Here is a 26,347-nt window from a genome sequence, read left to right on the forward strand (position 1 = left end):
CTGGAAACTGAATACAGGTAGAAGGTTATGTAGTTGGGTTGGTGTCCCAATCCCTCCATTGGAAGACTTGCCTAGTTACAGGAAATGGTCCGTTCAGGTTACATATCCCTATTGCTTAGAGTCTGGGATCATTCTTGTAGTTTCCTGGGAGTTTTCTTTCCATCAGTTTTCTATGGGACCCTAAGTGCCTCCCTTTACAGTTGTCTTTCCAGTATTATCCCCTCTATCCCTCACTCACATGATTCCCCCATGTTCCTGCCCTCACCTGCTCCCCAATTCTCCTAGGATATCTCCTTTATTTTACCTTTCCAGGGAGATCTGAGTGTCCCCTTGTGATCTCTTTGTTACCTTACCTCTCTGGGTCTGTGGAATGCAGAGTGACTATCCTTTACTTTACAGCTAGCAATCACACCCCAAGGACACTTCCTCAGTTGATCCTTTCAACTACTGAGCCATCACTCCAGCCCTGATTTCAGACACATCCATGATGAATTTCAGTCTTGTCATCCTCCATTTGCCTTTTTCACGCCCCCTCCCACTGGTACTCCTATTCTCAATATGTCCAAGTTCTTCTTTCATATCTTCATTTTGTGAATGACCCACTGAATTAATTTTTGCCTGAGTTTGAGTGAGAGACACATATAATCCCTCTTTGAAAATTCTTTCAATTTACATTCTCTTTTCAGTGGGTAAAAAAAGAGAAGCAAATTCAAATATATTTTGGTAAAACTTCAGGGACTGTTGATTTTCTTACTGCAAAGTATAGCTTCATTCTTTTAGTGAGATTGAAGATTCATCACAATGAACGGGAGTTAATGAACCAAGCATTTAAGTAAAGGTAACAGCATTGATTAATGATAATGATAAAGTGGTCTTATGCTTCTGCATCAGTGTGTTAAAGATGCACATCACCTAAATGAATAAAATTGCTCAGCCTCCAACAAGACTATACATGATAATTATTCCATGATCTTTATTGCAAAAATAAAGATTTTGTCTTATTTTAATAGCAAACTACTTCTCAGTTAGTTGAAACAGAGATAGACAGAAGCAAGAATGGGCATTTGTTATGAATTCCTACAAAATGAATTTATACCTGCTCAAGATTTTTAGGTACTAAGTCTTGGGAAATGAAATTCAAATATAATATGAAGATAGGGAAAAATATAGTTCAAAGGAATTGTATAATACCTGTTTCTAGGAAATTTTCAGGAAAAGATGGTATTTACAACAGTTTGGAGACATAATGTATATATCATCAGATTTACCTCATGATTCTAGCTTAAATATTGCACTTACATTAATATATCTACACATATGACCACATAAACATATATGCAAAGGCAGCATTATCACTCTATCCAGGGTTGATTGCTGTCTCAGTAACTCCTTCAGTCCTGAGAAAAGTAGAACATTTAGTCACTCTAATAATGTAATACATCAAACATGCAAACTATAAAACTATATTAAGGTGAAAGAATGACATGTATTGAAATTAGAGCAGAACAAAACTTCAAGAAGCTAAAATGTTCATATTCATTCTTTGGGTGTTCAATATTTCATAAATACTGGGAAAGAGTGGTCCATGTTGGTTCCTGCCAAGACATTTGTTTAGAGACCACGTACAATTTCCAAAGAAAATATGAAAAGAGGTTGCAAAAAGAAACAGTTGTAGATCAGACAAAGTATAACTTCTCCCCTTCCTTTTCTCCATACATATTGTTTATATATTGCATATATATATATATACACACATATGCACATATATTAATATACTCACATATATTGACAACAGTCACTTAGTATTCCTACTTAAAAGGATTCCATTTGTAATAATAATAGCATTTGTTATCTACATAATCTGATTTATAATGGAAATGCATTTACTTTACAGCTAGAATCAAGTTTTCAGTGCTTTGTTTCTAAGCAGTCAGGACAAAATCCAAAGTGAAAATTTTCTTTACACACTTGAAGTTGATCAAACTTTTATATGCACTTTAATCAATGTATCAAGTTATAGGATATGTGTTATTAATTATTCAGTTTTGCAGATGATAAACCCAAGTTTGAAAAGGAGGTAATTAGTTCAAGTTTACTGAACTTATATTTACTGAAATTATATTTACTATATTTATCTAACTATGTAAATAAATCGACCAATTTTCTTAAAGGTGTCCATGTTTTGTTTTTGCACTACTAAGTTTAGAACCCAGGTTCTTGCACATTACCATTCTAAAGGCCTACCACTGATTTCCAAAACAGCCCTTCTCCAATGTATCTCCTAGATCCATTATTCATTGACTCTGTAAATATTAGTTGAATACATACTATGCTACCGAAACTGTGATATGCAGTAATATTATAATATCAATCATAGTGAAATACTCTCATGATGCCAACACTTCTGTAAAGGAAATCAATTATGTCAGAATAATGAATAAAAATTATCACATTAAAATGAGAATGAATTTACAAAAAAGAATAATAATGTACAGTAGATGACTGAATAAGTCTGTCTGTGTGACACAAGTAGAAGACAGTGATGAACAAAGGCAGTGAAATTATCCCAGAAAACACAGAGTATCCACTTCCAAAGCATGAACATGATTGGCAAACTAAAGGAGGGATAATACTTTAATGTGCCGAAACCACAGTGGGCAGAGAGCAAAGTAGTAGGAGACAAGGTCATATTATGCAAAGAAATTCTTGAAAATCTATTTCTTTTAGCATTAATGTATTCTAGTAAAAAATCCATGTACACTTTACCCAGTAATATAGATTATTAGTAAGTAGTAAATTAGTGTTCTTATTTGGGAAGAATTATTAATGAAATGACATAAGAAGTATATAAAAATGAAATTATAGGAGAAATGATTAAAGTTTATCAAGACATGAATATTGGAGTCTTAATGTGGATAGGGCTTTCAATTTATGATAGATTAGCAGTTTTATTTGGGAGTCAGCATAATTTTAATGTAAAGAATCAGAAAACAGCTTTTTTTCTGATTTAATCTTTTTATGCCATACAGTCTCAATTCCAGATAGTGAACTCCTGTATCATAGCATAAATTATACAAATAATGTATATCAACTAATGGGTGTGGATTTTCCAAACAATAGTATACTGACAAGGAGCTAGAGAGTTGACTCAGATGGTCAAAGTACTTGCTGCAAAAGCATGAAGACCTGTCAGGAGCCATTTCATGCTTCTCCTTTCTTACAAGGCCTTGAAGTAAAAACTTTGAGACAGAAAACTTAAAGTTAACCAAAACATTATGTGCTAACCTAGGAGACTCAAGCTCTGGAAAGCACCACAGAGTGTCTTCATTGCTTGCTGCTTATCACTAACAGCAGGTGTTCTAGCAACTGACCTTGCAACTGCCCTGCTAAGCTGCAAGCTGCAGAATCCCTTCCTCCTTCCTCCTTCCTCCTTCCCAATTTACCCCTGACCGAGTTCCTCACTGAAGAGTGATGTGGGAGTGTCATATATCAATCTGTTGATTTCATTGGTTAAGCAATAAAGAAACTGCTTTGGCCCTCATAGGTTAAAACATAGGTGGGTGGAGAAAACAGAACAGAAGGCTGGGAGAAAGAAGCTGAGTCAGTGAGTCGCCATGACTCTCCCACTCCAGACAGATGCAGGTTAAGATCATTCCTGGTAAGCCAGCTCATGGGCTACAGCAGATTATTAGAAATGGGCTAGTCCAGGTGCGAGAGCTAGCCTAGAAGAGGCTAGCTAGAAATGGGCCAAGCGGTGTTTAAAAGAATACAGTTTCTGTGTAATTATTTCGGGTAATGCTAGCCGTGTGGGCGGCCAAGTGCAGGGGACGCAGCCCGCTGCTCCTACTACTACAGAGTGGCGCCCAGACGTGATGGACTAAATCCACGTAAAAACCCGAGAAGGTAATTATATGGCGAGGGGATGGTTTTTTTTGATCCAGCCTATTCGGTGTTCTGTATGCTTCTTGAACCGGGGAGAAAATTGAGATCTTGGGGGTGGGGTGGGATGGGGGTAAGGGGAGATGGGGAGAGAAAAGGGAGAAGGGGAGAATGGGGGGAACCTGGGGAAAAAGGAGGATTGGGATAAAAGAAGGTTAGATAGGGGAGCACAGAAGCACAATTCTTAGTTAAGGGAGCCACCTTAGGGTTGGCAAGAGACTTGAACATAGAGTGGCTCCCAGATGCCCAAGCCGAGGTCCCCAGTTAGTTCCTTGGGCAGCTGAGGATAGGTAACCTGAAATGACCTTATCCTATAGCAATACTGACGAATATCTTGCATATCATCATAGAACCTTCATCTGGTGATGGATGGAGATAGAGACAGAGACCCACACTGGAGCACTGGACTGAGCTCCCAAGGTCCCAATGAGGAACAGAAGGAGGGAGAACATGAGCAAAGAAGTCGGGACCACGAGGGGTGCACCCACCCACTGAGATGGTGGAGCTAATCTATTGGGAGCTCACCAAGGCCAGCTGGACTGTGACTGAAAAAGCATGGGATAAAACTGGACTCTCTGAGCATGGCGAACAATGAGGGCTGATGAGAAGCCAAGGACAATGGCACGGGGTTTTGAACCTACGTAATGTGCTGGCTTTGTGGGAGCCTAGAAGGTTGGATGTTCACCTTCCTAGATATGGACGGGGAGGGGAGGACCTAGGACTTACCACAGGGCAGGGAACCCTGACTGGTCTTTGGACTGGAGAGAGAGGGGGAGAGGAGTGAGGGAAGGGGGAGAAGGGTGGGAGGAGGGGGAGAAGGGTGGGGGGGAGGGGGAGGGAAATGGGAGGCTGGGAGGAGGTGGAAACTTGTTTTTTTTCTCCTTTTCTCAATTAATAAAAAAAACCAAGAAGGCTTAAAAATAAGGAAAAGAAAGTTTAACACAGATTTTTGCTGTTTGTGGGTGGCATGCTGCAGAGAGAAATTTTCCTGACTCAGCAGCAGGAAAAAACTGGCTGTTTTAAAATGCTGGCTTTCTGGGCTGTGCCGCCATCGCAATCTCTGTCTGGCTCCAGCGAGAGACAGGGCTTTTGAATGGAGCATTTGGAGTAAAGTGCTGCGATTTGTTTGATGGCAACTAGACTGCTGTGTGCCTAAAAAGGGGACATTGCGTGCCACAGCTCAGAGGCACAAGCAGCTCTGCCATGCTAGTGGTGCAATGTGCAAGGATCAGAGGCACGAGCGGCTCTGCCATGTTGGACTGGGCGGGGCCAGCAGGCATTACCTGTTTTTGACCTAGGAATGTCACAGCTTAGATTCTTTTTTTGTTGTTGTTGAACTGTCATTTTATTTTTTTCCTAATATTGACATTTATTTGTATTTAAGCTTTGTTATGAAGTTTTATACAGTGAACAATAGATAAATTCACAGCTTAGTTCATTATCACAAAGCAAACACCAGGTAGCTATTGCCCTAGTGAAGAAGTGGATTTCTTTTTTTTAAATTTATTTATTTATTAAGGATTTCTGCCTCCTCCCCGCAACCGCTTCCCATTTCCTTCTCCCTCCCCCAATTAAGTCCCCCTCCCTCATCTGCTCGAAGAGCAATCAGGGTTCCCTGACCTGTGGGAAGCCCAAGGACTGCCCACCTCTATCCAGGTCTCCTAAGGTGAGCATTCAAACTGCCTAGGCTCCCCCAAAGCCAGTACTTACAGTAGGATCAAAAACCCACTGCGATTTTTCTTGAGTTCTCAGTATTCCTCATTGTCCGCTATGTTCAGCTAGTCTGGATTTATCCCATGCTTTTTCAGACCTAGGCCATCTGGCCTTGGTGAGTTCCCGATAGAACATCCCCATTGTCTCAGTGTGTGGGTGCACCCCTCGTGGTCCTGAGTTCCTTGCTCGTGCTCCGTCTCCTTCTGCTCCTGATTTGGACCTTGAGATTTCTGTCCGGTGCTCCCGTGTGGGTCTCTGTCTCTGTCTCCTTTCATCGCCTAATGAAGGTTAATATTCCTGAGGATGCCTATGTGTTTGTCTTTGGATTCACCTTATTTAGCTTCTCTAGGAACATGAATTATAGGCTCAATGTCCTTTATTTATGGCTAGAAACCAAATATGAGTGAGTACATCCCATGTTCCTCTTTTTGGGTCTGGCTTACCTCACTCAGGATAGTGTTTCATGCTCAACTTCCTTAGCGATCAGGGAAATGCAAATCAAGACAACTTTAAGATACCACCTTACACCTGTCAGAATGGCTAAAATCAAAAACACCAATGATAGCCTTTGCTCTAGAGGTTGTGGAGAAAGGGGTACACTCACCCATTGCTGGTGGTAATGCAAACTTGTGCAAACACTTTGGAAATCTGTGTTTCGGTTTCTCAGGAAATTCGGGATCAACTTACCCCTGGATCCAGCAATACCACTCCTGGGAATATACCCAAGAGATACCCTATCACATGACAAAAGCATTTGTTCAACTATGTTCATAGCAGTATTATTTGTAATTGCCAGATCCTGGAAACAACCTAGATGCCCTTCAATGGAAGAGTGGATGAAGAAAGTGTGGAATATATACATATTAGAATACTACTCAGCTGGCCTCAAACTCACAGACATCTGCCTGCCTCTGCCTCCTGAATGTTGGGATTAAAGGCATGTGCCACCACCACCCAGCTGAAATCCAATTTCTTTTAACTTATGCAAGTATATATTTGGGAGTAGAATGATGACTCTGCAATTAAGTGTGCTTAATGTTCTTTTTTTTATGTTTTTCTTTTTCCTTTTTCTTAATTTATTTATTTATTAAGGATTTCTGCCTCGTCCCCACAACCGCTTCCCATTTCCCTCCCCCTCCCCCAATCAAGTCCCCCCCCCTCATCTGCTCGAAGAGCAATCAGGGTTCCCTGACCTGTGGGAAGCCCAAGGACTGCCCACCTCTATCCAGGTCTCGTAAGGTGAGCATTCAAACTGCCTAGGCTCCCCCAAAGCCAGTACGTGCAGTAGGATCAAAAACCCACTGCAATTGTTCTTGAATTCTCAGTATTCCTCATTGTCCGCTATGTTCAGCTAGTCCGGATTTATCCCATGCTTTTTCAGACCTAGGCCATCTGGCCTTGGTGAGTTCCCGATAGAACATCCCCATTGTCTCAGTGTGTGGGTGCACCCCTCATGGTCCTGAGTTCCTTGCTCGTGCTCCGTCTCCTTCTGCTCCTGATTTGGACCTTGAGATTTCTGTCCGGTGCTCCAATGTGGGTCTCTGTCTCGGTCTCCTTTCATCATCTGATGAAGGTAAATATTCATGAGGATGCCTATGTGTTTGTCTTTGGATTCACCTTCTTATTTAGCTTCTCTAGGAACATGAATTATAAGCTCAATGTCCTTTATTTATGGCTAGAAATCAAATATGAGTGAGTACATCCCATGTTCCTCTTTTTGGGTCTGGCTTACCTCACTCAGGATAGTGTTTTCTATTTCCATCCATTTGTATGCAAAATTCAAGAAGTCATTGTTTTTTACTGCTGAGTAATACTCTAATATGTATATATTCCATACTTTCTTCATCCATTCTTCCATTGAAGGGCATCTAGGTTGTTTCCAGGTTTTGGCTATGACAAACAATGCTGCCATGAAACATAGTTGAGCATATACTTTTGTTGTATGATAGAGCCTCTCTTGGGTATATTCCCAAGAGTGGTGTTGCTGGATCCAGGGGTAGGTTGATCCCAAACTTCCTGAGAAACCGAAACACTGCTTTCCAGAGTGGTTGCACAAGTTTGCATTCCCACCAGCAATGGATGAGTGTACCCCTTTCTCCACAACCTCTCCAGCAAAGGCTGTCATTGGTGGTTTTGATTTTAGCCATTCTGACAGGTGTAAGATGGTATCTTAAAGTTGTCTTGATTTGCATTTCCCTGATCGCTAGTGAAGTTGAGCATGACCTTAAGTGTCTTTTGGCCATTTGAAGTTCTTCTGTTGAGAATTCTCCTAGTGATTTAATGGCGCAAATCAAAAGTGCTCCTGGATAGTAAAAAATTGCAGATTCACAATAGGACAGATTCAGACCACTAAAAGAGTCACACTGTTGGATGAATGTATGTATGCTTGAGAGAGAGAAGAAAAAGAATATAGAGAATAAAGTTAATGGTTTTAAAAAGGTAAAGTCATTAAAGAGACAGAGTACAGATAGTTAAGAGATTAAAAGAAATAAAGAAAAATAAGCCACGTAAAAATGGAAAATTCACAGAGTCTGGATTCTTTGTATTATTGTGCTTTCTTTAAAATTTTTGACTGTGAAGGAGCTAAGTACAGAGAGACATTTCATTCCATGGGCTGCCAAGATAATCCAGAATGGATATAAGGGTATTATGATTTCAAAATTTGGGTCTAAGGATATGATGCTTTGGAGAGGGCTTCTTTTGTTTTCACAGAGGACCAGACCCTGTGGATTGCATCTATCCCGATATGGTATGTTAGACCACGACCTCCCGAAAAGTTTCTGTGAACACCCTCAAAAAATTACTTCACTCAACTGCCAACTGAGATAAACCTGGCACACAGGTTACACCCTAAATGATCTGATTAACAGCGCCTCCATTCAGCAGGAAGCAGTTTGGAGAGAAAAAAAACTGCGCCCATGTTCCCAAAATATTGTTTATAAATGTTCTTTTACATTTAAAGGGGAAAATGATATAGGTATGAATTATTTACATTGGTGTGGATTTTAAGGCCAATTTTGGTATATGTATATGTATTTCTGATCTTGAATAAGGCATTGTGATTGTGTAGTTTATTTTAAAAGTATAATGTATAATTAGAAAATATAGGTTGTTAATGGATAATCATCAATAATAGTAAAGCTTGTAGTCATGTTAGTTAGATTTTCTAGATATATAGAGTTATATTTTATATAGGCATTCTTTATCTCTCTCAAAGGCTGCAGAATATGGCATTTAAAATATTTTATTAACTTAGGACTTTTCATGACAATGAGACATGTCTGCTCCTGGCGGCACCAATCTACTTCAAGAGGAAGATGGGCATTGAAGAGGCTCGTTATGGAGTTTGATAGCCATTTAGGCAAGAAACTGCTCTTGCCTGGACTGATGCATAAACTGGACACAAAGAACCCGCAGAGAGAGGACTGCTGAACTTGCCTAAAGGTGAGAAGGTCTTTCGGGGCTCCTGACTCATGAAAGAGTCTGTGAGACATTCTGCAGGACACAGCAGAAAGTGACTGAACTCTCTTTGGAATTTCCTGCTTCATGAAAATGTCTGCTGGATACTATGGGCCTGAAGGCTGAAGATGGATGCCCAACAGTGCAGAGGAACTTTAGGTGACTGTCCAGGCAGCGAGATATCTCTGTCATTTCTAGAGTTTTCTTATTTCTTGTTTACTTAGGTAGTATTATATCCTTCTGGAGTCATTGATGGAGTTGAAGAATGAATAGATAGTTATAGTTTTCCTTAGTTATGATAAAAGATAAAATAGATATAAATATTGTAACTGTAATTCTTGCTTGATAACTATTTTGCTATATGTAATTTTGCTATGTTAAAGTTAAAGCCTTCCTTTTTTTGTTTAGACAGAAAAAGGGGAAGTGATGTGGGAGTGTCATATATCAATCTGTTGATTTCATTGGTTAAGCAATAAAGAAACTGCTTTGGCCCTCATAGGTTAAAACATAGGTGGGTGGAGAAAACAGAACAGAAGGCTGGGAGAAGGAAGCTGAGTCAATGAGTCGCCATGATTCTCCCACTCCAGACAGACGCAGGTTAAGATCATTCCTGGTAAGCCAGCTCATGGGCTACAGCAGATTATTAGAAATGGGCTAGTCCAGGTGCGAGAGCTAGCCTAGAAGAGGCTAGCTAGAAATGGGCCAAGCGGTGTTTTAAAGAATACAGCTTCCATGTAATTATTTTGGGTAAAGCTAGCCGTGTGGGCAGTTGGGTGCCGGGGATGCAGCCCGCCGCTCCTACTACTACAGAAGAGTATATAAGACAAAAAGCTTGCTTCAAAAGTGAAGACCTTGACAAATTGAGAACAGAATTCTGTTTTGCCTGCTTGGACTTCTTTCCCTTTTTCGCCCACATTCTTTCAGGTAGTGCCCCTTCAGACCTTGGAATAACTGGACCTGCTGGGCAGGTTACAAAGACCTAAGTTCCTATTTCTAGAATGCACATCAAAGCCCATGTGTTATTATGAATGCTTGGAATCACAGTGTTTGGTAGGGTAAGAGACAGGAAGATAATGGTAGATCAGGAGACAACCAGTTAAGCCAAATCAGTGAGCTCCAAGTGAGGGGGATACCCTGTCTTGGAAACATAGGGGAGAGAACAGATAAGGAAAACATGACATCGACTGAAGGCTTCCACTGTCATACACACATGGACACACAAGCATACATCGACACATACAAACACATATACACACAAAGTCTCTTGATATAACAGGCAGCATGCAGCTTTGCGCAAAGAACTATTGTTTATATACCACTGTTATCTCTGGCAAACATTAGAAATGTTCTCTGTCTCCCACATATATTGTATGAAAATACTTCAATTAAAAATTATTCACATGGCTGGGCGGTGGTGGCGCACGCTTTTAATCCCAGCACTTGGGAGGCAGAGGCAGGCAGAAGGCGGCCAGAACACCGGGTGGCCTGAGGACGCCCAGCACAGCCGGCGGGGAGCAACTGGGACAGGCTGGAACCGGCGGGGACCAGAGCGGCAGCAGAGGACACAGGCTGCTGGTGGTGGGAACCATCCCAGCAGCAGAAGCAGGCTGCAGGGACTGCGCGAAACACCGAGAACAGATCGCCCCACTACAATTAAATCAAACAGGTAGGAATTCGGTTGGGGAGGTCCCTGGCAGAGGAGGAGCCCAGTCCTATTCTTGAAGACCCTTCTGAGGGGTGAGAGGGATATTGGCCCCCCTGGCAGGAACCAGGAAACAGAGCAAGGGCATTTTGTAAGAGGAGACCATGGCCAGCAGGGAAACCTGAACCAGTTTGAACAGACCCCTTAGATAGCATCGATAGGAGGAGATGGGCAGGCGTCAAGGAAAGAATTCACCCAATAATCTGAAAATCAGCATGAAAACACCAGAACGCAATGATCTTACAACAGAAGGTCTCCAACACCCTAACACAGAAGAAGTGGAAAAAATTGACTTTTTGAAAGCAGTAGAGTCCCTTAAACAACATGTGAAAAATGCCCTTATAGAAATGGATGAGAAGTATAACCAAAAATTTGAAGAAATGAGAAAATATGTACATAATACCCTGGGAAACCAAGACAGAACAATCAAACAGGTAATGGAAACAGTTCAAGAATTGAAAACAGAAATGGAAGCAAGGAAGAAAACACAAACTGAGGACCAGCTGGATATGGAAAATCTAGGTCAACGAGCACAGCCTACAGAAACAAGCATAATCAATAGAATACAAGAAATAGAAGAAAGAATCTCAGATTCTGAGGACACCATAGAGAAAATAAACACTCTGATCAAAGAAAACATCAAAGCCAACAAATTCTCATCACAAAACATTCAGGAATTATGGGACACAATAAAAAGACCAAATATAAGAATAATAGGAATAGAAGAAGGAGCAGAGTCACAGCTCAAAGGCCCAGAAAATATTTTGAACAAAATTATGGAAGAAAACTTTCCCAACTTAAAGAAAGATATTCCTTTGAATATTCAAGAAGCATACAGAACACCAAACAGACTGGATCAAAGGAAAACATCCCCTCGCCATATAATAATCAAAACACAAAATATACAGGTTAAAGAAAGAATACTAAGAGCTGCAAAGGAAAAAAGGCCAAGTAACTTATAAAGGTAAACCTATCAGACTTACACCTGATTTCTCTATGGAAACAATGAAAGCCAGAAGGTCCTGGATAGAAGTACTGCAGAAGCTAAGAGACCATGGATGCAAGCCCAGACTACTATACCCAGCCAAGCTTTCGTTCACTATAAATGGAGAAACCAAGACATTCCAGGATAAGAACAAATTTAAGCAATACGTAGCCACGAATCCAGCCCTACAGAAAGTAATAGAAGGAAAATCGCAACCCAAGGAATCCAACATTGCCAACACTGCCTACAATAACTCAGGCATCTAGCGACCCTTCACTAGCACAACTCAAAGAAGGGAGACACACAAATTCTACTTCCAAAAACAACAAGAATATCCGGCATGAACAACCACTGGTCATTAATATCACTTAATATTAATAGTCTCAACTCACCTATAAAAAGGCACAGGCTAAGAGATTGGATACGAAAACAGGATCCAACATTCTGCTGTTTGCAAGAAACACATCTCAACCACAAAGACAGGCATCTACTCAGAGTAAAGGGTTGGGAAAAGGTCTTTCAAGCAAATGGTCCTAAGAAAAAAGCAGGTGTGGCCATATTAATTTCTACCAAAACTGACATCAAACTTAAATCAATCAGAAGAGATTGAGATGGACACTTTATACTCATAACAGGAACAATTTGTCATGATGATGTCTCAATCCTGAATATTTATGCCCCTAATATAAAAGCACCCATGTATGTAAAAGAAATATTACTAAAACTCAAGGCAGATATCAAACCACACACACTAGTAGTAGGAGACTTCAATACACCTCTCTCAGCAATGGACAGGACAATCAGACAGAAACCTAATAGAGAAGTAAGAGAACTACTGGAGGTAATGAAGCAAATGGACTTAACAGACATCTATAGAACATTCCACCCAAATAGGAAAGAATATACCTTCTTCTCTGCAGCCCATGGAACCTTCTCAAAAATTGACCACATACTCGGAAACAAAGGAAACCTCCACAGATACAAAAAAATATCAGTGTCCACCTGCGTCTTATCAGATCACCATGGATTAAAGTTAGAATTCAACAACAATCCTACCTCCAGAAAGCCGACAAACTCATGGAAACTGAACAGTCAACTACTGAACCACACCTGGGTTAAGGAAGAAATCAAGAAGGAAATTAAAGTCTTTCTGGAATTCAATGAAAATAGAGAAACAACATACTCAAACCTATGGGACACTATGAAAGCATTGCTAAGAGGAAAGTTCATAGCACTAAGTGCCCACTTAAAGAAAACAGAGAAAGCATACATCAGAGACTTAACAGCACACCTGAAAGCTTTAGAAAAAAAAGAAGCAGATATGCCCAGGAGGAGCAGAAGACTTGAAATAATCAAACTGAGGGCGTAAATCAACAAAATAGAAACGCAGAAAACAGTCCAAAGAATCAATGAAACAAAAAGTTGGTTCTTGGAGAAAATCAACAAGATCGACAAACCCCTATCCAAACTAATTAAACGACAGAGAGAGAACACACAAATAAATAAGATCAGAAATGAAAAAAGGGACATAACCACAGACACAGAGGAAATTCAGAGACTCATTAGATCTTACTACAAAAGCCTGTATGCCGCAAAACAAGAAAATACAAAAAAAATGGACATGTTTTTAGATAAGTGCCACATACCAAAGCTAAACCAAAACCAGGTGAACGATCTAAATAGACCTGTTAGTCGCGAAGAACTAGAAACCGTTATCAAAAATCTACCTTCGAAAAAAAGCCCAGGACCAGATGGTTTCAATGCAGAATTCTACCAGAACTTCCAAGAAGAGCTAATACCTATACTCCTTAATGTATTTCACAATATAGAAACAGAAGAGGCATTTCCAAATTCCTTTTATGAAGCTACAGTTACCCTGATACCAAAGCCACACAAAGACCCAACCAAGAAAGAAAATTACAGGCCTATCTCACTCATGAATATCGACACAAAAATTCTCAATAAAATACTGGCAAACCGAATCCAAGAACACATTAGAAAAATTATCCATTATGATCAAGTAGGCTTCATCCCAGAGATGCAGGGCTGGTTCAACATACGCGAATCTATCAATGTAATCCAGCATATAAATCAACTGAAAGAAAAAAACCATATGATCATTTCATTAGATGCTGAAAAAGCATTTGACAAAATTCAACACCCCTTTATGATAAAAGTCTTGGAGAGATTAGGGATACAAGGGTCATACCTAAATATGATAAAAGCTATTTACAGCAAGGCGTCAGCTAACATTAAATTAAATGGAGAAAAACTCAAAGCCATCCCACTAAAATCAGGAACACGACAAGGATGTCCACTCTCTCCATACCTCTTCAATATAGTGCTTGAAGTTCTAGCAATAGCAATAAGACAACATAAAGGGATCAAGGGGATTCGTATCGGAAAAGAAGAAGTTAAGCTCTCGTTATTTGCAGATGATATGATAGTATACATAAGCGACCCCAAAAACTCTACCAAAGAACTCCTACAGCTGATAAACACCTTTAGTAATGTGGCAGGATACAAGATCAACTCCAAAAAATCAGTGGCCTTCCTATACACTAAGGATAAGGAAACAGAGAGGGAAATTAGAGAAGCATCACCTTTCACGATAGCCACAAATAGCATAAAATATCTTGGGGTAACTCTGACCAAGGATGTGAAAGATCTATTTGACAAGAACTTTAAGTCTTTGAAGAAAGAAATTGAAGAGGACACCAGAAAATGCAAAGATCTTCCTTGCTCCTGGATTGGGAGGATCAACATAGTATAAATGGCAATTCTACCAAAAGCAATCTATAGATTCAATGCAATCCCCATCAAGATCCCATCAAACTTCTTCACAGATCTGGAGAAGACAATAATCAACTTTATATGGAAAAACAAAAAACCCAGGATAGCCAAAACAATCTAATACAACAAAGGAGCGTCTGGAGGCATTACCATCCCTGACTTCAAACTCTACTACAGAGCTACAGTATTGAAAACAGCTTGGTATTGGCATAAACACAGAGAAGTCGACCAATGGAATCGAATAGAAGACCCTGACATTAACCCACAAACCTATGAACACCTGATTTTTGATAAAGGAGCTAAAAGTATACAATGGAAAAAAGAGAGCATCTTCAACAAATTGTGCTGGCAAAACTGGATGTCAACCTGTAGAAGAATGAAAATAGATCCATATCTATCACCATGCACAAAACTCAAGTCCAAATGGATTAAAGACCTCAATATCAGTCTGAACACACTAAACCTGATAGAAGAGAAAGTGGGAAGTACTCTATAACACATGGGCACAGGAGACCACTTCTTACATACAACCTCAGCAGCACAGACATTAAGGACCTCATTGAATAAATGGGACCTCCTGAGACTGAGAAGCTTCTGTAAAGCAAAGGACACTGTCGCTAAGACACAAAGGCAACCCACTAACTGGGAGAAGATCTTCACCAACCCCGCAACTGACAAAGGTCTGATCTCCAAAATATATAACGAACTCAACAAACTAGACTGTAAAAGGCTAACCAACCCAATTATAAAATGGGGCATTGAGCTGAACAAAGAATTCTCAACAGAAGAACTTCAAATGGCCAAAAGACACTTAAGGTCATGCTCAACTTCCTTAGCGATCAGGGAAATGCAAATCAAGACAACTTTAAGATACCATCTTACACCTGTCAGAATGGCAAAAATCAAAAACACCAATGATAGCCTTTGTTGGAGAGGTTGTGGAGAAAGGGGTACACTCATCCATTGCTGGTGGGAATGCAAACTTGTGCAACCACTTTGGAAAGCAGTGTGGCAGTTTCTCAGGAAATTTGGGATCAACTTACCCCTGGACCCCGCAATACCACTCTTGGGAATATACCCAAGAGAGGCTCTATCATACAACAAAAGTATATGCTCTACTATGTTCATAGCAGCATTGTTTGTCATAGCCAGAACCTGGAAACAACCTAGATGCCCTTCAATGGAAGAATGGATGAAGAAAGTATGGAATATATACATATTAGAGTATTATTCAGCCGTAAGAAACAAGGACTTCTTTAATTTTGCATACAAATGGATGGAAATAGAAAACACTATCCTCAGTGAGGTAAGCCAGACACAAAAAGAGGAACATGGGATGTACTCACTCATATTTGGTTTCTAGCCATAAACCAAGGACATTGAGCCTATAATTAGTGATCCTAGAGAAGCTAAATAAGGAGAACCCAAAGAAAAACATATAGGCATCCGCCTGAATATTAACCTTCAGCAAGCGATGAAAGGAGACAGAGACAGAGACCCACATTGGAGCACAGGACTGAATTCTCAAGGTCCAAATCAGGAGCAGAAGGAGAGAGAGCACGAGCAAGGAACTCAGGACCATGAGGGGTGCACCCACACACTGAGACAATGGGGATGTTCTACTGGGAACTCACCAAGACCAGCTGGCCTGGGTCTGGAAAAGCCTGGGATAAAACCGGACTCTCTGAACATAACGGACAATGAGGACTACTGAGAACTCAAGAACAATGGCACTGGGTTTCTGATCCTACGGCACGTACTGGCTTTGTGGGAGCCTAGGCAGTTTGGATGCTCAACTTACTAGACCTGGATGGAGGTGGGGGGTTCCTTGGACTTCCCACAGGACAGGGAACCCTGATTGCTTTTCGGGCTGAGGGGGGGGGGGACGTAATTAGGGGAGGGGGAGGGAAATGGGAGGTGGTGGCTGGGAAGAGACAGAAATCTTTAATAAATAAATAAATTAAAAAAAAGAAATCTGATCAAAAGTAACCTTTTTTGAACTGCTAAAGTATTTCGGAAGATCTGAACCTGTGAAAAAATCATTGTGAAGAGAATCACATATAAACATACATAAGCAACTTCTTTGATCTTTCTGCTTTTCTTTGTTAAAGACATAAAAATATCTACAATCAGCTGAATAATAATGTAAGTTAAATTTAAAATGAAATAAGTGAAACCTTTCTCACATGTCTTAACTGAAACACAAAATAGAGAAAAAGGATAGTGTGATATTTTCAGATACATCAAAATACTGCAATCCAAGACTTGCATACGCAGCTATAAGTATAAAAAGCAGACTACAGTCTCCTCCAGTATACTCAAAAGTTATTTGAATAATATTTACATTGACTGATATGTCTAGCAAAGGTAGCACATACAGAAAGGGGAAAGATAGGACCAAACTAATATTGAATAATTAATAAGTCATTGTAGCTTCTAAAATTAATCACAAATAAAGTCAAATTATTTCAATATTCTTAACAAGTAGATAAACTGTAAATAGTGGCACAATAATTTGAATTCAGTTATAAACTACATTAAAAACTAGGGACCAATTTAATGAAAGGAGAATGTTTTAAATGTGTCTCAATTTCTCTATTGAAATAAGAAAGATATGGGCTCACTTTGGAGTTTAATATACATGGAAAACAATGAAGTAGAGGTTTTGAAAAGAGTAAAGGCAATATCTACTAGTGTTTTGAAAGTATATAATCCATTAAAATCCAGAAAGTACAAAGCAATAAAATTTAGCAGATAAAATACTTCCACTGGTGGCAAAAAGGAACAATAAGAAGCAAAAATAAGAAATGGTATAGTAATACATAAGGAAAAACACATTATTTTTTTTCTAACTTATTTTTGTAATCACCTGTTCATTAATAATGACTTGCGTCTAAAATTCTAGATCACACTAATACACAGAAATGGAAATTAAAAGAATATGAATAGGGAAAGAAGAAATCAAACTCTATTGATGATATTGATACTATGCATTTGAAATCCCATAAACTCTACCAGAGAATTGGAAATCATAGAAAAATTCAGTACTGTGGCAGAATACAGAGCCAACTTGCCCAGCCTCCACCACAAGCATACAGAGGAGATAAGCAACACATTCCCATTCATAATAGCTTCAAAAAACATAAAATATCTAGGACCAAACCTAACCAAGGAAGTGGGGAACCTCTCCAAAATTCTGTATTAAAAAGCTTATTATTGCTGGTTGCTTCTCTGATTCCTCTATTGGTTTATACTATTACTTACAAATATTATAATATGGATATTGCAAGACTTGTTCTTAGATTTCATTTCTTTACTTTATTCTAAGCCAATATGACCTTGTCTATAAAGACCAATTCTATTCAATAAAATTAAGTAATTTCTAAAAGAAAGTCACAATAATTTACCTTCCTCACATTTAGGTACCTCTTTATATTGAAAGACATCATATAGAAAACAGAGAGGAAAGTGAATATCTGATAGAAAATATTTGCAATGTACACATTAGATCAAGGATTAATATCCAGGATATAAAAATAAGTGTCCATTAAACCTATAAGTACACAGCAAATAAGTTAACGGAAATAATTGGGCAAAAATTTTGAGCAGAAGAGAAATAATCAAATAGGAAAGTGACTAAGAAAATTAAAGTTTAAAAACATGGATAAAAATATGAAGTAGTGTAAGAAGGTGAACCCAAGGAAAAACATATAGTTATCCTCTTGGCTAAGGGAAGTAGACCAAATTGCCGGGGAGAAAATGGGATCTTGGGGGTGGGGTGGGATGGGGGTAAGGGGAGATGGGGAGAGAAAAGGTAGAAGGGAAGGAGGGGGGACCTGGGGAAACAGGAGAATTGGGATAAAGGAAAGGTGGATAGGGGAGCACGGAACCACAATTCTTAGTTAAGGGAGCCACTTTAGGGTGGGCAAGAGACTTGACCCTAGAGGGGCTCCCAAGTGCCCAAGATGAGGTTCCCAGTTAGTTCCTTGGGCAGCTGAGGATTGGGAACCTGAAATGACCCTACCCTAGAGCAATACTGACGAATATCTTGCATATCATCATAGAATCTTCATCTGGTGATGGATAGAGAGAGACAGAGACCCACACAGGAGCACTGGACTGAGCTCCCAAGGTCCCAATGAGGAGCAGAAGGAGGGAGAACATGAGCAAAGAAGTCGGGACCACGAGGCGTGCACCCACCCACTGAGATGGTGGAGCTGATCTACGGGGAGCTCACCAAGGCCAGCTGGACTGTGACCGAAAAAGCATGGGATAAAACCGGACTCTCTGAACATGGCGAACAATGAGGGCTGATGAGACACCAAGGACAATGGCACGGGGTTTTGATCCTACTTCATGTGCTGGCTTTGTGGGAGCCTAGCCAGTTTGGATGTTCACCTTCCTAGATATGGACGGAGGGGGGAGGACCTAGGACTTACCACAGGGCAGGGAACCCGGACTGCTCTGTGGACTGGAGAGGGAGGGGGAGAGGAGTGGGGGGGAGGGGGAGAAGGGTGGGAGGAGGGGGAGGGAAATGGGAGGCTGGGAGGAGGTGGAAACTTGTTTTTTGTTTATGTTTTTTTCTTCTTTCCTCAATAAAAAAAATATGAAGTAGTTTATGAATGAAGTTCCATATACTACGAAATGATTTGTTGTTTATTAACAGACTATATATATATCCTCTCATATATGCTAAATCACCTTTAGATTACTCATAATGCTTAATACACAAAATGTTTAAAACCCGAAAGCTGGCTAAAAAGCACTATATCATATTGTCCTTAGAATAATGTTCTTAGTATTGATTTAGTTTTAAGTTACTTGTACAAAGTTAGTTGAATGTAGAAATGTATAATTTGTAGAAATAAAAACTGACTTATATATAATAAGTTTATGTGCATGTGCACCTTCACGTATAATACTTCTCTTTCTTCTCCATAAGCATCATTCAGATTGGTATATATTTTAGACTCTAAATAAACCAGTGTAAAATTATATGTTATTCTTGTGGGCTTTACTTGTTGCACCGATATAGTTCTTCACTCAAAACTCATCTCTACCTTTCAAGCCCTTTTCTGACAACACTAAACTAAAGTAACACACCACTTACTGCCACACATTCTCTTTTAGTTTGTTTCTTTCCTGGCACTTATATTGGGATTTTGCAATGCATGCATTCATGTATGTATGTAAGTATGTATGTATGTATATGAATGCTTTGCTTGCATGTACCTCAAACATGCAGTGCCTGTGAAAGCAAGAAGAGGGCATTAGATCCCCTGGAATTGGAGTCATGGGTGACTGTTAGCTGCCTTGTGGGTGCTGGAAATTGAAACCAGGTGGTATTAAGAACAGCCAGTAGTCTTTAACATCATTAAGCAATGTCTCCTGCCCTATTTGGTTTAAATATTTACTTCTTCTTTTCTCTTCTATTTTCCTACTCTGTGGCAATTAAAAGAAAGACAGAATATCATTCTTTTAATATAAGCATCTAACAGCTTTATACCTCACCAAGTGTCAAAGGAAGGTGCCTTGGTTCCTTTCTGTCTACTCTCTACAGGTAAGACAGCATTGGGTCTCTTATCATCTTGGAAAATAATCCTATTCTAAGTAGATTTTCATTGTTCATCCTTCTTAAATACACCCCCAAATTAGTAGAATGTTAAATACTGTTCTGAAATGTTTATTACCCTTCCTCTCATTTTAGTCACTAAACACTTATGCATGTCGCCAAAGACAGTATTTGTTCTTTGGGAAATTGAAATTATATAAACGTATGTGACTCATACATACTGCCATTGACATTAAACCAGATATCTTCTACAAGTGCTATTGCTAAATGAGTCTACCCAATATGGTTATGTGAAATAGGTTTTTTTTATCTTGAAGGTATAAAATTAAGTCAATCTCATTAAAAGTCAATTTGATGTGTTTTGCCCATTTATGCCTATCAATATGTATTTGAATTCTTGTTCAATCATCTACTTTACTTGTTCTCACCTAACCTTTGAGTTATAGATTAACTGATACTAATATGTTTTCTACAAATTTCTGAAAGTACTGGTAACCAGAATGTGGCTTGTACTATGAGGAATGATATGAATATATTATAATCTCAAAAATAAAAGAAAGAATTTTTAAAAATGATCAAGTGATTAAAGAGTCAAAGGATAAACATCTGAAGATTTCAGAAGCTCGTGGAATTATTTGGTCCTGGATGAAATATTACGTCATTTCTAAGATGCCATAAGCTATTCACTGTCCAGCTACTGTGGCAATTCTGATGGGTAATCTATTGCCAATTCTCAGATATTCTCTTCCCACAGGACTACAATGTAAACCCTGCTAGTTACTATCATCTGGTGTGGGGCGGTTGCCGGCTCCGAGTTGGAGCTGTAGTCCACCGCTCAGCAGCAGGGCTTGGAGACACCAAGGCAGGGAAGCTGCAGTATCTGGGGCAGGTGGAGCACATTATGCCCTCTGGTTTCAAGGAGGACCACACGGGCACAGGCACCTTGTCGGTGTTAGGCATGCAGGCACCATACAACCTGAGAGATGAATTTTCTCTGCTCACAACCAAACGAGTGTTCTAGAAGGGTGTTTTGAAGGAGTTGCTGTGGTTTATCAAAGGATGCACAAATGCTAAAGAACTGTCCTCCAAAGGAGTGAGAATCTGGGATGCCAATGGGTCCCGAGATTTTCTGGACAGCATGGGATTCTCTGCATGACAGGAAGGGGACCTGGACCCAGTTTATGGTTTCCAGTGGAGACATTTTGGAGCAGACTACAAAGATACGGATTCAGATTACTTGGGTCAAGGAGTAGAACAGCTGCAAAAAATGGTTGACACTCAAAACCAATCCTGACGAGAGAAGAATCATGATTTGTGTCCGGAACCCAAAAGATCTTCCCCTGATGGTACTTCCTCCAACAATCATCAGCTCAAGAAAATGTATTAAAGGGATCGTCTCATCAACCTTCAGATCTATAAGATCTACCAAGCCAGGCGTCGGTGGGACGTACCTTTTATCTCAGCACTTGGGAGGCAGGGGCAAGTAGATCTGTGAGTTTGAGTTTAACCTGGTCTACAAAGTGAATTCCAGGACAGCCTGTGTTGCTACATACAGAAACCCTTTCTAGAAAAACCAAATTCAAAACCTAAATAAATAAATTAATAAAACATAAGAAAAACCTATTATTGTCTTTTTCAGAGGATTAAGAAATGGAGAAATGTTGCTTTCCTGAAACTGTGTTTTATTAACCTTTATCAAGTACAAGAAACTAGGACATGATGGAATTTTTGAACTTTCCTGTCAGCAGCTAAAGGGTAATGCTTGTTGTGATTGTTGCTTGGAAAAAAAACAAAACAAAACAGGCCTCTTCTCCCTAAAGGTCTCAAATTAACCTCCTTCACTACTGATTAGAGAACACTGAGATTATAGTTTTAGTCTGTTGCTGTCATTTCCATGTCATATGTCAGTGAGATATTTGTTTCTCCAGATGCAGAATAATTCATTAATAATATTGGTCTATAGCTGACTCACTCTTTCCTGTTACTGAGTTAATGCAGAGAGTTTCCAGGAGCTCCCTAAGAATGCTTAGGGCTCAAATACAAATGATGAAACTTTTCATTGCTTTGGCTGAGTTCTGGATAAATGAAAACCATTTAGTTGCTGACATTTTGTTACAGAAGGATTATTCATTTTTTAATCTATGAGTACCTTCGTTTTATCTCACTGATAACATATCTGTTGTATATCCTTTCAAATTGAAATATTCTACCCTGCAAAAAGGTCCTTAAGCAGGATGGTAAACAACTCAAAATAGCTTCAGGAAGTCCCTGAACCTGACCAGATTCACTATGCCCCTTCCTGCCAGAATAAGCAATAGAAGCTGAGAGTTCTTTCCCTGACAGAAGGTAACTGAGCTGCAAAAGAAGACTCTGAGAGCAAACCATCTCCCTGGAAGAACTGGAAAACAGCTGATCTACCTGTAGAAGGTTTAGACCAACTGAGGCACTTGGACCTGCACAAGACATTCTCAAGCATGCTGCATTGTCTGTAAAGTATGCAGTGTGTTCCAGGTTTCCAGCACGTGGTGGGCTTTGGTGATGCAGCTGTCTTTGAATGAGTTCTGCTCCTGTAAATGAACCCTCACACATATTCCTGTAACTAACCCCAATAAAACTGTTTCACCATGCTGGACTTTGTTGGCATCTGGTCTGTCATGGGTTTGCTATCTGGGGTGAACAGAATTTCCGGCTGCATCCCCTGGAAAGTTTTGATACGTAACAACACATCATTTTATGAAGCTGCAGACTGACATACCTGCTTATAAATATGTTCAGTGGTAAAATTTTAATATAGTTTAAAACCTTCACAGGTATCAGAGTTTTGCAATTTGCAATAATAGTTGGATTAATGTTATGGTATTTAGAATTATTTAGAATTGTATCTATCGGGTAGTGAATTTTCTTCTGAAGACTGCTGGTTACAGATCCTTTAACTGTATCTATTTTCTCATGAGCAAAATGGAGGTAACAGTCATATTTTACATATCTTATAAGGTTGTTGTAGAATTAAATGTATTAATTTATGCCAAGTATTTAGATCAGTGCCTATTGCCTTGGAAATCAGCTTGCTATTGCTCCCATTAATAAGAAACTACAAAAATGAGATTTCAGGATTAAGGTTCTGGCTTTGCTTTATAATTTGAAACCACCATGACCTTGAGAAAGCCTGTTACCTCACTGGGTCCCAAGTGGCCCATACATAAATTGAAGATAATGATGGAAATATATCACAATGTTGTTTTATAATAGCACTAAATAATTCTGGTAAAGTACTTTGTAAACTATCTATCATTAAATAAACCAAAGGATTTGCTTATTACTATTATTAATATTTGCATGAGAATTATTTATGCTTGGAAATATGAATGAGAAAAATATTTTAATTTCACATATTAAAAATGAGAATAAACTTCACATGTTTGTACATTTTTAAAAATTGTCTGAAAATATTTTGGCCTTTCATTTTTATTGACCTGTAATGTTTGTGTGTGTGTGTGTGTGTGTGTGTGTGCATGCACACACATGCGCATGTTTTTAATAGTTCAGCTTCAGAATATTCTTATTCTGAGCCCTAATGCCTATGTGTTGTATCTGCAGATAAGACTTTAAAACATCATTAATGATAAATATTCCAGTCTTTTAATGTTAGTATCTTTATGAGAGACCACAGAGAAATTTCTCTATCTCTATTCCATAAAAATGCACAAGAAGGCTCCTCTGCCTGCAGCCTGTGGATCAGGATGTAAAGCTCTCAGCTACTTTCCTAGCACCATGCCTGCCTCCATGTTGCCATGCTACCAACTGTAATGATAATGGACTAAATCTCTGAAACTGTAAGCAAGCCCCACATTTAATATGTTCTTTTATAAGAGTTCCTTCATCATGGTGTCTCTTCACAGCTATTTAAACCCCAATTAAACATAGTTTCAGGCCAAAACACACATTTTAGAGTTTAGATGTATTTAAATCAAATATTGTTAGCCAGGCTTGCAGTAATCCCCTGCGCCAGTGAGGAGGGTCCCGTATCCTTTCAGAGAGCAGTTGTTTACTCCCTCAATAGCCATGTCACTTTTGTGTGGTAGGGTTATCTTGGTTTATTTATATTCTGTCTTGATTAAGTTTCCCACATCCTGTACCCTCCCCATTCCCTCTTTGTCCTCCCTCTGTAAAGCTTTGCACCAACAATATTCCCTTTCTTTTTTCTTATGCTCTACTAATCCCTCTTCCTTGAGGTAACTCTTTTCCCTTATTGTCATTCTTGTTTCCTGACTTGCAATGGTACTCCATTATAGACATACCATATTAAAAGAGTTGAAGCTAGGATTCTCATATGAAATAGAATACGCACTATTTGTCCCTTGAGGCCTGGATTACCTCCTTTTAGACTTTTTAAAACAGTTTCACCCACTTACCTGAAAACCACGCAAGGAATATATTTCTGGTACATATCTAAACTTACCTAATGAAACAATGTGTTTTAAATTAAGGCTATACCCATACACAAAATGGCTCCCAGCCTTAATCAGAGAAGCTGTGAAAAACTATTTGTGGATATTGCACTGTTATTGCAATCATGACCATGAAGCTTGAAACAAGCAAGGCTGGGTCCTTCAACATTCCATCATGCATGGTGGAAGGGCTCATGAGACTTAACTCCTCCCTGGATAGCTATAGGCAGATAACGGTTAATGAAAGGGGGTGTCATTATCTTTAGTGGTACAGTTACTGGTAAGTTGTTCTTGCTCTATCTAATAAATAGCCCATGATCTCATCCCTAATTAAACACAATCACAAAATAAATAAAAGTGGGAAGCAGACCGTTTTTGAAGAAGAAGGGGAACAATAGGAAGAGTATAAAAGAAGGCATGCCAGTTAATATAATCACAATTGTCAAAAATAATATTAAATTCAATTAAAAAATAATGGAAAAGAAAGAGTTTGTACTTAGTATACTATGGTACAGTTGAGTGTTACTATAGAACAAACCTGGTTTTAAACTGTCTAATCATTTTTTTTACTCTTTTTACTCTCTTTGCTCTTTTGAGAGACAGTCTAAAACCAGTTCTATAGTAACACTCCCAAAATCACACATGGAGACTTATTCTTTCTTATGAATGCCCAACCTTAGTTTGGCTTATTTCTTGTCAACTTTTCTTAAATTAGTCCATCTGTCTTTTGCCTCTGGGCATTTATCTCTCTCTCTTTCTGTATACATTTCTTTACTTCTTTCTCCATGACTTGCTGTATAGCTGGGTGGCTGGCCCCTGATGTCCGTCTCCCCTCGTTCTATCTTGTTCCTCAAAATTTCTTTCCAGATTTCTCCTATTTATTTTCTCTGCCTCACAGCCCTGCCTAACCTTCCTCCTGCCTCACTATTGCCCATTCAGCTCTTTACTAGACCAATCAGGTGTTTTAGACAGGCAAGTATCACAACTTCACAGAGATAAACAAGTGCAACAACATAAAAAAATGTGACACATCTTTGCATCCTTAAACAAAATTCCACAGTATAAACAAATGTACCACACCTTAAAATAATATTATACAACAAATCAATATATTGGATAGAGATTACATAGTTTAGTAAATAAATTAAACCTTAGGTTCCCCTATGCTTTTGGAGTAGAGCCATTGTAAATATGCATTAAGTTTTTTATTTTTTATTTTTTTTATTTATTTATTTATTAAAGATTTCTGTCTCTTCCCCACCACTGCCTCCCATTTCCCTCCCCCTCGCCCAATTAAGCCCCCCCCTCAGCCCTAAAAGCAATCAGGGTTCCCTGTCCTGTGGGAAGTCCAAGGAACCCCCACCTCCATCCAGGTCTAGTAATTTAAGCATCCAAACTGCCTTTGGATGCATTAAGTTTTTCAGGAAAAAGGAAACAGGTCTACAAGATGATGCAATACTCAAAAGGGAGAGTAGTCACTCCCACTCACATTTTAATGGCAAAACCTTGAGGTCTTTAGAAAATGGTTCAATTGGGAACCCGGACTGCTAAGGCAGCCGAAGGACGCCCTCCCCGGCAGGCGGGGACCAGCGGGGACTGGCAGGGACTGGCTGAGACCTGAGCGGCAGCAGAGGACACAGGCCGCAGGCAGCAGGCACCATCCTGGCAGCAGAGGTAGGCTGCGGGTACCGCACGCAACACTGAGAGCAGATCGCCCCACTACAATTAAATCAAAG

General features: G+C 39.4%; 1 pseudogene; it reads left to right on the forward strand.

Annotated features, from left to right (window-relative positions):
- LOC121437464 overlaps positions 1-21,836 on the forward strand; it is a 166,774-nt pseudogene extending 144,938 nt beyond the window's left edge.
- Positions 21,837-26,347: the final 4,511 nt, after the last annotated feature.

Source organism: Microtus oregoni, unplaced genomic scaffold (assembly GCF_018167655.1).
Source record: "Microtus oregoni isolate MIOR12 unplaced genomic scaffold, Mior012 000052F_ref0000163, whole genome shotgun sequence".
Taxonomy (NCBI): domain Eukaryota; kingdom Metazoa; phylum Chordata; class Mammalia; order Rodentia; family Cricetidae; genus Microtus; species Microtus oregoni.